At 39.7% G+C, this 10,255-nt stretch overlaps 1 pseudogene; it reads left to right on the top strand.

The window, feature by feature from the left end:
• Positions 1–8,149: 8,149 nt before the first annotated feature.
• Tial1-ps1 (Tia1 cytotoxic granule-associated RNA binding protein-like 1, pseudogene 1) lies at positions 8,150–8,910 on the top strand (annotated as a pseudogene).
• Positions 8,911–10,255: the final 1,345 nt, after the last annotated feature.

Genomic DNA, 10,255 nt, shown 5'->3' on the forward strand with positions numbered 1-10,255 from the left:
AACACATGGATCCTTCTCCAAATTTGACTTTATAATCAGTCACAAAACAAGCCTCAACAGATCCAAGAAAACTGAAATAATGCCTTGTATTTTATCAGACCACAGTGGATTATAGCTGGACTTCAACAACAGGAAAGCACCAGAAAGTCTACATACTTGTGAAAATTGAACAACTCTCTACTCAATGATCATTGAGTCAGGGAAGGAATAAAGAAATTACAGATTTTCTACAATTCAATGGAAATGAAATTACAACATACTGAAATTCATGGGACACAATGAAAGCAAGGCTAAGAGGAATATTCATAACACAAAGTACCTCAGTAAAGAAATTAGAAAGTTCGCATACAATTTAAACATAAAAACTCTAGAAAAGAAGCAATCACATCAAGGAGAAGGCAGGAAATAATAAAAATCAGTTAAAGACAAAGAAAAACAATACAAAGAATCAATGAAACCTGCACGGAGCCATATTGGATTTGGGCCTAGCCGCTTTTTGACTGCATGGTTCAAAGTGACTCTGGGCTGTTTGGCCACAGAGACTCACCCCGAAGATGACTGCCATAAATCTTAAGATTGTTGGATAAAGCCTCTCCCATGAATTTACGGCACAGGAGTATAACATTCAAGGGATGCCTCAGCTCGAGCAGATACCAGTTATCTCCTCAGACACCCAGTGTCTCCACCACCTGACCTCATCGCCTGACTTCTTTGCCTCCAGCTATCACTGCCTATACCCTCATCTCCCCCTCCTTCATATTTCACAAAGGTCACTCCCCCTACCTGAAAGCCTTAAAAGCTGCAATGTTCATCCCAATAAACGAGACCTTGACAACAGAACTTTTGCTTGGTCTCCTTCTTCTCTTCACCCCCATTTTGGCCCACAGGTAGAAAGCCTCTTCGGGACCCTGAATAACTGGGTCCCCGCTGGCGGGGACAAGTAGCGCCCGAACACAGGGACCCCGAAGCAAGGCCGACTACAGGACGATGGAGATAAGAGAGCTGCAGCGGGAATCAAGGACTCTTCAGGCCGCATCGCTCGTGCGTCGCTGGAGAAGGAGGTAAGGACCGGTCGAATAATTGTCGTCTAATTGCCATGGGGAAGGTATGGATTTAGGAGGCTTGTTTCATAGGAGAGATCAAGCGCTCACTCAGGGAGAGAGGATTAAGAGTTAAGAAAAAGGATTTAATCAAGTTTTTTTGTTTTATTGATGAAAGGTGTCCCTGGTTAATTTTAAGCAGTGTGGGGCTAGCTTAAGTAAAACTTGTAATAAATAAGGGACAAGGTAATGGTAAAGTGTTTTTGCATATGCGTTCTTTTAGAGTTATATTTTAGTCTTTGGACCCTGACTAGAGATAGTTTACACCCTAGACATGAGAGAGAATGGGTTTGGGAAAAACAGTCCTCCCGGACTCTCCGCAGATGCTTTGGAGAAAGAGAAAAACCTTTTCAGAGCTCTCTTAGGAATAGAGGGAAAGCAGGAGACGTCCTGCCTCTCTGCTGGCTCCTATTGGAGAAATGCTTATTTCTAGTTCTGGGTTCCATAGGTAGGATATGTGGGTCCCTATCGTGGGACACCATCTAGTTTTTTCCCTCTATGTCTATTGTGTGTCCTTGGTGCACCAAGCTATCCATGTCTGTCAGTTTATGTCTGTGGTCTTTGTTTCTCGTTGTTTAAATGTTTTATGTTTCGTGTTCAAAAGAAAAAATGATAAAAACTTTATCTGCCAGTCGTTCACACCTTGACTTGGTTTTAACTCGTTTCAAGAAGGGAACAATGCATAAAAAACAGTTTCAATTGGCTTTTGGAGCCTACATCTGTAGCTAGAAGCCTAAGTCTGCTGGACAAGCTCCCCAGGGGCTGGCTAAGTGTTTATACTAGCTGATCCTAAAGACACCAGGAGCTTCACAGCTTAAAAGGTGGAACATTGGTAACAGAAAGTTGGCTTAAAACTGTAATTTGGATATGAGCCAACCTAGGGAAACAGGTCCAAATTGAGGTAATATTTTTATGGAATTCTTATTCTAGAAACCAGGCTTCTAAAAGATTTTAGGGCAGTGTCTCTTTGTTGAGGTATTGGAGACCGCACCATCGTGCGTTCACATGTAGGAATTGGCAATCATAGCCAAAGGTGTGGTTTGCCCTAAAGTTACTGTATTTTGATGCTAATTCCACTGTCCCAAGAACAGCTGCCTAGTCACATACTCAGAACTCAGGTGACTTTCCAAAGTTGTGGCTGTGCTCTGGTGTTACAAAGAGATCTTAAAGATTGTGATTAAAGATTGTCAGTGTTACATTGACTAACTCAAACTTATTTATAATTAAGAAAAAAATCAAACAGGTAGAGATTGTTACAGGATTTAAAAAGGATTGATGAGGTTTTAAAACTTGTGAGAGCATTACAGCTTGTTTGCTTATCCAACTGCCATTTCAAGATAGATTTAGAGGATTTGTTTACATCCTGGCGATTGTGAGTTTTTATTTTGTGAGCTTGCTTATAATTTTAGAGAGCCCATGAAGTGATATCATTAAAAATTTTTTACAAAAGAGTGGCTACTAGCCTTATATTATGTAATTTTGTTGCTTCTTCAATGTAAGAAGTTAGAACTTTGAATCTTTCAGTGTATATGGAAATTTTTACTACAAACCTTTGCTCTTAAAATGAGCTTTAACATTTGGGGAGTAACTATTGCTCCAGAGAAGATTCAATATTCATTTTTAATATTTAAAACTAATTTTAAGCTTCTAAGGATATGTTAATTGCCAAAGTACCTCACCTTACCAGAGGACTTAGGTCTTTGTTTGTTATCCTCATTGGAGATAAAGCTTCAGTTGTTTTAATACAGAATTGTAGGCTAGAGTCATGGAAGTATTTTAAAAAGCCAAACAACAGTTAATTGGTTATTACAAAATACTGATATTTGGCCTATTACATATACAAATATTTCAAGCAAAATTGATAATTTTACTCTTTACATGTTTTTGTATTTCCTGTATATTTGTGCATACAACCCATAGGAAATGCGCTTACTGTATTTATAAGTGGTTCATCTAATGAAAAGGCTACATGTATGATTGAATCACTTGTTTATTCTCTTGAGTTTCTGCTGCTTCAGCACAGATTATTAAATTCCTGGCTTTAGCCACTGTTTTTATAATGTTAAAAAAATCAAGCTTTCAATTCACATACTGATAGCCAATGTGTGGCTTGTGGTTTACGATTGATTTCAATTACTTAATGCTTTATTAGAGACAAGTTTTCTACATGAAATCAGTGAGTGATTTCAGTGTAAATTGTCTGACAACTCACTGTCCTTTCAGTGCTCTGGCTCAGACAACTAAACAAAACCATAGACCCAGCTCTTTGAAAATGATAATGGAGTTGATAACACTCCCTCACAAATAGAGGAAGACTCCATTTGCTTACTTTCAACTCCCAGCCTCACCTTGCCGGCTCAGGGATTTCTAGTACAGTATTTATAGGATTTGGCATCTCTAATTAATGCTTATGTTTAGGTAAATAAAGCTGGTAAGGGGCTGGAGAGATGGCTTAGTGGTTAAGAGCACTAAGTACTGTTCCTTTATAGGCCATTTAAGAACTCAAACTGGATTGCCTGGACACCTTACTTAGCAAGGGAGGACAATGATACCAGGCAGATTATAGGCCTTATATAGAAACAGTTAGTCAAAAAATCTCATTCTTTATATATCCAAAACAATAATGCTGGAGACAATAATTTGGTATAAAAGTAAATTTATAAATACAAGTGCTCAGTGTCCTCAATTTAATCCTTAAGGACTTATCTTAATAAATAATATTTTAACAACATTTTAATAAATAAAAAGGGGAGTTATCCCTGTATGCTAAAATATGCTCCTTTTATTTCAATTTTAAAATTTGGATGCCAAGGAACACTCTGAGTTTATGGCACCCTACAGCTAGGCATACTTCTGCCAAGGTGAAATAGAAAGATCCACATATTGGCATGATCCTGTTCAGATATTTTATATGGGGAAGAGGGAATCTTTGTGTTTTTTCTACAGGATGCTACAGGAGTGTGCCAGCTGCCCGAGTGGCTGGTGAGACTTGCTGATCCTGGGAGCATGAAGATTCAGCTCTCCTGGTTCGGGTCCCTGGAGTCATTCCTGTGTCCTTGGAGGAATATGGAGGATTCCCACTCATCTTTTGTCATCACAGAAATTCTGGCGTTGCTGCAGTCATTGTGTCCCGTCCCACCACGGCCTGCGCTCCGACCCTCTGTGCACTGTTGCTTGGTGGAAGCTGCTGTGGACTGGGGAACTCTGCCCTGGTTTTGCAGATCTCAGACATGGTTCCATTGCCTGCTGGTTGTTCCAGAGAAGAATGACCGATCCTGAACTGTCCTGGGAAAGACCTTGGCATTTTCGCTGCTATTGTAGCAGCCATTACTGCTGCAGCCATTGTGTCTGCAGTGTCTGGAGCTACCCTCCCCCAATCTATTGTTAGGCAAGCACAGTGGGTGAACTTTCTGGAGTAGTTGCTAACAATTGGGAATTCTAAATTTTATTACAGGAGAGGCTTGACTAGGTCCTTGGTGGTATGGCCATAGCAGCTGAGGAGAACCAGATGAGGTGCCCACTACTTATTGGGAGAGGCTCAATTTCCACAATCTCTTATATTAATGCCATCTGGCTCCTGCTCCTTCGCCCCTGGGCTCATGTGAGAGGAATGAGAAGATGACCTGATGTAGCTATCCTCAGGGACGGGCAACTTCCTCTGACCCTTGACCAATCTAAGACAGGAACCTTGGGGGCGACAAGGTGATCCTATGACAGATAAGGCTGGGGTTTGAGAGGTCGATCCTAAGACAGAGGTGGCTACACCCCGTTTAAACGTGCGGGCCGGTCAAATGCTCCTCTGCCCAGTTTCTCCCCCAATAACACACACGTATAGCCCAGAACGGTGTGTTACAGCATAAGTTCATTCCTAGCCATTGGGGTGCAGTCCTAACTGCAAGAGTGGCTTGCCATGGCCGAGCTGGGCACTCTGTGAGGCATGTCTAATCTCTCTCAGACCACTACTTCCACCTAATGGTTTTTTTTTTTAAAGAAAAATGGGGGAGATGCACAGAGCCATATTGGATTTGGGCCTAGCCGCTTTTTGACTGCATGGTTCAAAGTGACTCTGGGCTGTTTGGCCACAGAGACTCACCCCGAAGATGACTGCCATAAATCTTAAGATTGTTGGATAAAGCCTCTCCCATGAATTTACGGCACAGGAGTATAACATTCAAGGGATGCCTCAGCTCGAGCAGATACCAGTTATCTCCTCAGACACCCAGTGTCTCCACCACCTGACCTCATCGCCTGACTTCTTTGCCTCCAGCTATCACTGCCTATATCCTCATCTCCCCCTCCTTCATATTTCACAAAGGTCACTCCCCCTACCTGAAAGCCTTAAAAGCTGCAATGTTCATCCCAATAAACGAGACCTTGACAACAGAACTTTTGCTTGGTCTCCTTCTTCTCTTCACCCCCATTTTGGCCCACAGGTAGAAAGCCTCTTCGGGACCCTGAATAACTGGGTCCCCGCTGGCGGGGACAGAAACCAAGAGCTGGTTCTCTGAGAACATCAACAATATAGACAAATACTTAGCCAAACTAAATGAGAGAGAGAGAGAGAGAGAGAGAGAGAGAGAGAGAGAGAGAGAGAGAATCCAAGTAAACAAAATCAGAAATGAAGTGAAAGACATAACAACAAATGCTGAGGAAATTCAAAGCAAAACTCTCAGTCATCATAGAGAAACCAAAATATTCCAGGACAAAACCAAATTTAGACAATATATCTATTCCAGCCCTACAGAGGCTTCTAGAAGGAAAACTCCAACACAAGGATACCTACACCAAAAAAAAAAAAAAAAAAAGCAAAAAATTAATCATCTTACAACACCATCAAAAGGAGAGAATCACATACATATAATGCCACCTACAACAACAAACATAGAAGGAACTAGCAATCAACTGTCCATCTGTCCTTAGTATCTCTCAATATCTGCAGACTCAATTTTCCAATAAAAAGACATAAGCTAAGAGGCTAGATACACAAGCAGGATGCAGCATTTCGCTGCATATAAGAAACACACCTCAATGACAAAAGCTGAGAAAAAAAATCTTCCAACCAAATGGTCCCAAGAAATGAGTGGGAATTGCCACTATAATATCCAATAAAGTAGACTTTCAAACAAAAGTCATCAAGTAAGAAAGGAAAGGACACTATTCATCAAAGGAAAAGTCCACCAAGAGAAAGTCTCAATTCTGAACATCTACACCCCAAATGCAAAGTCACCACATCCATAAAAGAAACTTTACTAAAGCTCAAAGCACACATTGAACCCCACACAATAATAGTGGGAGACTTCAACACCCACTCTCACCAATGGACAGGTCATTAAAACAGAACCAAAACAGAATCACAGTGAAACTAATAAAGGTTATGAACCAAATGGATTTAACAGCTATATACAGAATATTTCACCCTAAAACAAAAGAATATACCTTCTTCTCAGTACTTCATGGTATCTTCTCCAAAATTGGCCATATAATTAGTCACAAAACAAGCCTCAACAGACACAAGAAGATTGAAACAATCCCATGCATCCTATCAGACCACCATGGTCTAAGGCTGGTCTTCAATAACAACAAAAACAACAGAAAGCCCACATACACATGGAAACTGAACAATTCTCTACTCAATGATAACTTAGTCAGGGAAGAAATAAAGAAATTAAAGACTTCCACGAATTCAATGAAAATGTTGATACAGCAGACCCATTAACATAATCCACTATATAAACAAACTCAAGGAAAAGAATTGCATGATTATCTCTTGTGATGCGAAAAAGCCTTTAACAAAATCCAATACCCCTTTATGTTAAAGGTATTGGAGCAGTCAGGAATCCAAGGTCCATACCTAAACATAATAAAAGCAATTTACTGCAAACCAACAGCCAATATCAAACTAAATGGAGAAATACTTGAAGCAATTCTACTAAAATCAGGGACAAGACAAGACTGATCACTCCCTCTGTATCTATTCAATATAGCACTCAAAGTTCTAGCTGGAACAATAAAACAACGAAAGGAGATCGAGGGGATATAAATTGGCAAAGAAGAAGTCAAGGTGTCACTATTTGCAGGTGATATGATAGTATACATAAGCAAACCCAAAAATTCTACCAGAGGACTTCTACAGCTGATAAAGAACTTCAACAAACTGGTTGTATATAAAAGTAATTCAACAAACCAGTAGCCTTCTTTTATACAAAAGATAAAGGGGCCAAGAAAGAAATTAGGGGAACAATTCCCATTACCATAACCATGAATAATATAAAACATCTTTGTGTAACTCTAACCAAGCAAGTGAAATATTGGTATGACAAGAACTTTAAGTCCCTGACAAAAGAAATTGAAAAAGATATCTGAAGATGAAAAGATCTTCCATGCTCATGGATTTGTAGGATTAACAAAGTAAAAATGGCCAGTTTTCAAAAAGTGATCTACAGTTTCAATGCAATCCCTATCAAAATTCCAACACAATTTTTATAGATCTTGAAAGAGCAATTCTTCACGTCATTAGGAAAAACAAAAAAACACCCACGATAGCCAAAACAATTCTGAACAATAAAAGAACTTCAGGAGGAAGTTCTATACCTCAGATTGTACTACAGAGCAATAGAGATTTTTAAAATCTGCATGGTATTAGTACAGAAACAGAAATGTTGATCAATAGAATCCAATTGAAGACCCAGTAATAAACCCATACACATATGTACACTTGATTTTTTGATAAAGACGCCAAAGCTATATGATGGATAAAAGAAAGCATCTTCAATAAATGGTGCTGGTCTAACTAGATGTCTACATGTGAAAGAACAAAAATAGATCCATATGTATTGTCCTGCACAATACTCAAGCCTAAGTGGATCAAGGACTTCAACATAAAATTGGATACACCATTGTCCGAAGCAGGCTGGAATGAGTGAACCCGAGATCAGGGTTCAGTACCGATTCCTCTGTCCCCAGCTTGCACCCGGAGTTCCCCCTCGTCTCCCCAGCCCTACCCTCCCCCTTGACCCAGGATCACTGTGTCACACCCACCATGATGGAAGATGACTGACAGTCCCGGACTCTATACGGATGCCAGGGTAGTTAAAGATGTGGCAACTGGAAAGTCCAAAGGCTATGGTTTTGTATCTTTTTATGAGAAACTCGATGCAGAGAATGCAGTTGTGCATATTTGAGGTGGGGGTTGTCAGTGGCTGGGAGGTTGACAAATCAGAACCAGTTGGGCCACACGTAAACCACCTGCCCCTAACGTACACAAGAAACTAATACTAAGCAGTTGAGATTTGAAGATGGAGTAAACCAGTCAAGTACAAAAAAACTACACTGTGTAAGGTGGAGGAATTGCTTCGGGGCTGACAGAACAATTTGTGAGACAAATATTTTCACCATTGGACAAACTATGGAAATAAGTTTTTCCAGAGAAGGGCTATTTGTTTGTTAGATTTTCAACGTATGAACGTGCAGCCCATGCCATTGTTTCTGTGAACCGTACTACAATCGAAGGACATGTGAGTAAATGTTATTGGGGTGAAGAATCTCCTGATATGACTGAAAACTTCCAACAGGTTGACGACGTCAGTGGGGCCAGTGCAGCCAAGTGTACGGAAACACACAAGGGTTCGGCAAGCATATGGCAAACGGGTGCCAGGTGCCTCCTTGTGGCGTCTATGTGCAGCCATGGAACCAACAAGGATTGGCAGTAGATCAATCACCATCTGCTGCTTCGATGGGTGGTTTTGCTGCTCGGCCTCCTGAAAGACAAGTTCCTCCCCCTGTAATACCTTCTCCAAACCAAGCTGAGTAGGGAATGGCAAGTTTCCCAGCACAATGAGCTGGGACTCTAAACACAATCACTGCAGGCGGCAGTCTCCTGTGACACTCTGAATACATGAAAAGTAAACATCGGAAAATGAAAATACTTATTTGAAAAATTGAAATGTTTGGAGCCTTTAGCACAGTTTTGCTGTTGAAGGTCACGAGTCTTCTAACTCTGTCTTTTTAAGTTTTTGCTCATGACGGATATGAACATGATTTTTCTTTGTGTAAAAAAAAACCTAAAATAAAGTCAATAAAGACAATTCTGACTATAAATTTTAATATTATAGAAGAAATGGGTAAAACACGTCAATCCTTAGACACTATTCTGTTTTTACCTTGCTGTTCAGTATTCTAACTCAATGTGTTTTTAAAAGAGCAAAAGAGGGAGACTTGTGAAAATCTGAGAATCACATCAGTTCATCCTGAATTCTGATCCCCTCCCATCCCTGAGGTGGACCACATAGAAATCAGCAGGAAAAAAGTGTGATTTCAGAAGAAGTACATGATGTGGAAATCACTGTGGAAGAAATACTTCATTCTCTTATGTTAAAGAAAATGAAGCCAGACTGAAAGCTTGCAGCCTGAGTAAGGACCAGCATCAGAGGAGTTCCTTGAGCAATTGTTGGTGGTCCATATTAAAATATATTTTTAAGACTTTAAAAGTGTTGGTTATCAAAAATGTATTTTACATTTCATTTGGGGGGAAATTCCAAGTATGGTGTTTATATTAAAGTCAGATGGTCATACTTGTGCTTTTACATGGAGTTTAAAAGATAAACATTGTAAATAGTGAATAACTACAGGGTTTCAAAAGCATACTTCAACACAGAAGTAGCAGCAACGTAATTATTCAAGGGGACAGGTAACATGGTCACAGCCAGGGCAGTCCTCAGCAGCAGCACTAACACTGACATCTTTACATCTTCAAGTTGGTCACGTAAAATAAGAATGACACAAGTGACTACACAGAAGAAGCCTTAATTTCATACAAATCTTTGACGCTTTAGTATATTCTAAATTGTAAGTGAAAGTTAGATTTGGGCTTTGTTTTTTCTTTTTGTTTTTGTTTGTTTTGTTTTGTTTCGTTTTGCTTTATTTGGTACATAAATACACTGATTAAAGCCTAGTGAAGTGATTTCGGGTTCCTCTAGATTGTATAGCACAGATTTTTTTTAAGTCTTGTGGTTTTTTAAAAATTAGTGTATTTTGTTCAAGAATTTTTAACAAGATTGTTAAAATATCTTACTTAGATAACTTGATACACCAGTTTATAATCTGATAACCAATTTGGGCTTACACAAAGTTGACTTTTATTTCTAATTTGTCCCCGC

Source organism: Rattus norvegicus, chromosome 8 (genome assembly GCF_036323735.1).
Source record: "Rattus norvegicus strain BN/NHsdMcwi chromosome 8, GRCr8, whole genome shotgun sequence".
Lineage (NCBI taxonomy): Eukaryota > Metazoa > Chordata > Mammalia > Rodentia > Muridae > Rattus > Rattus norvegicus.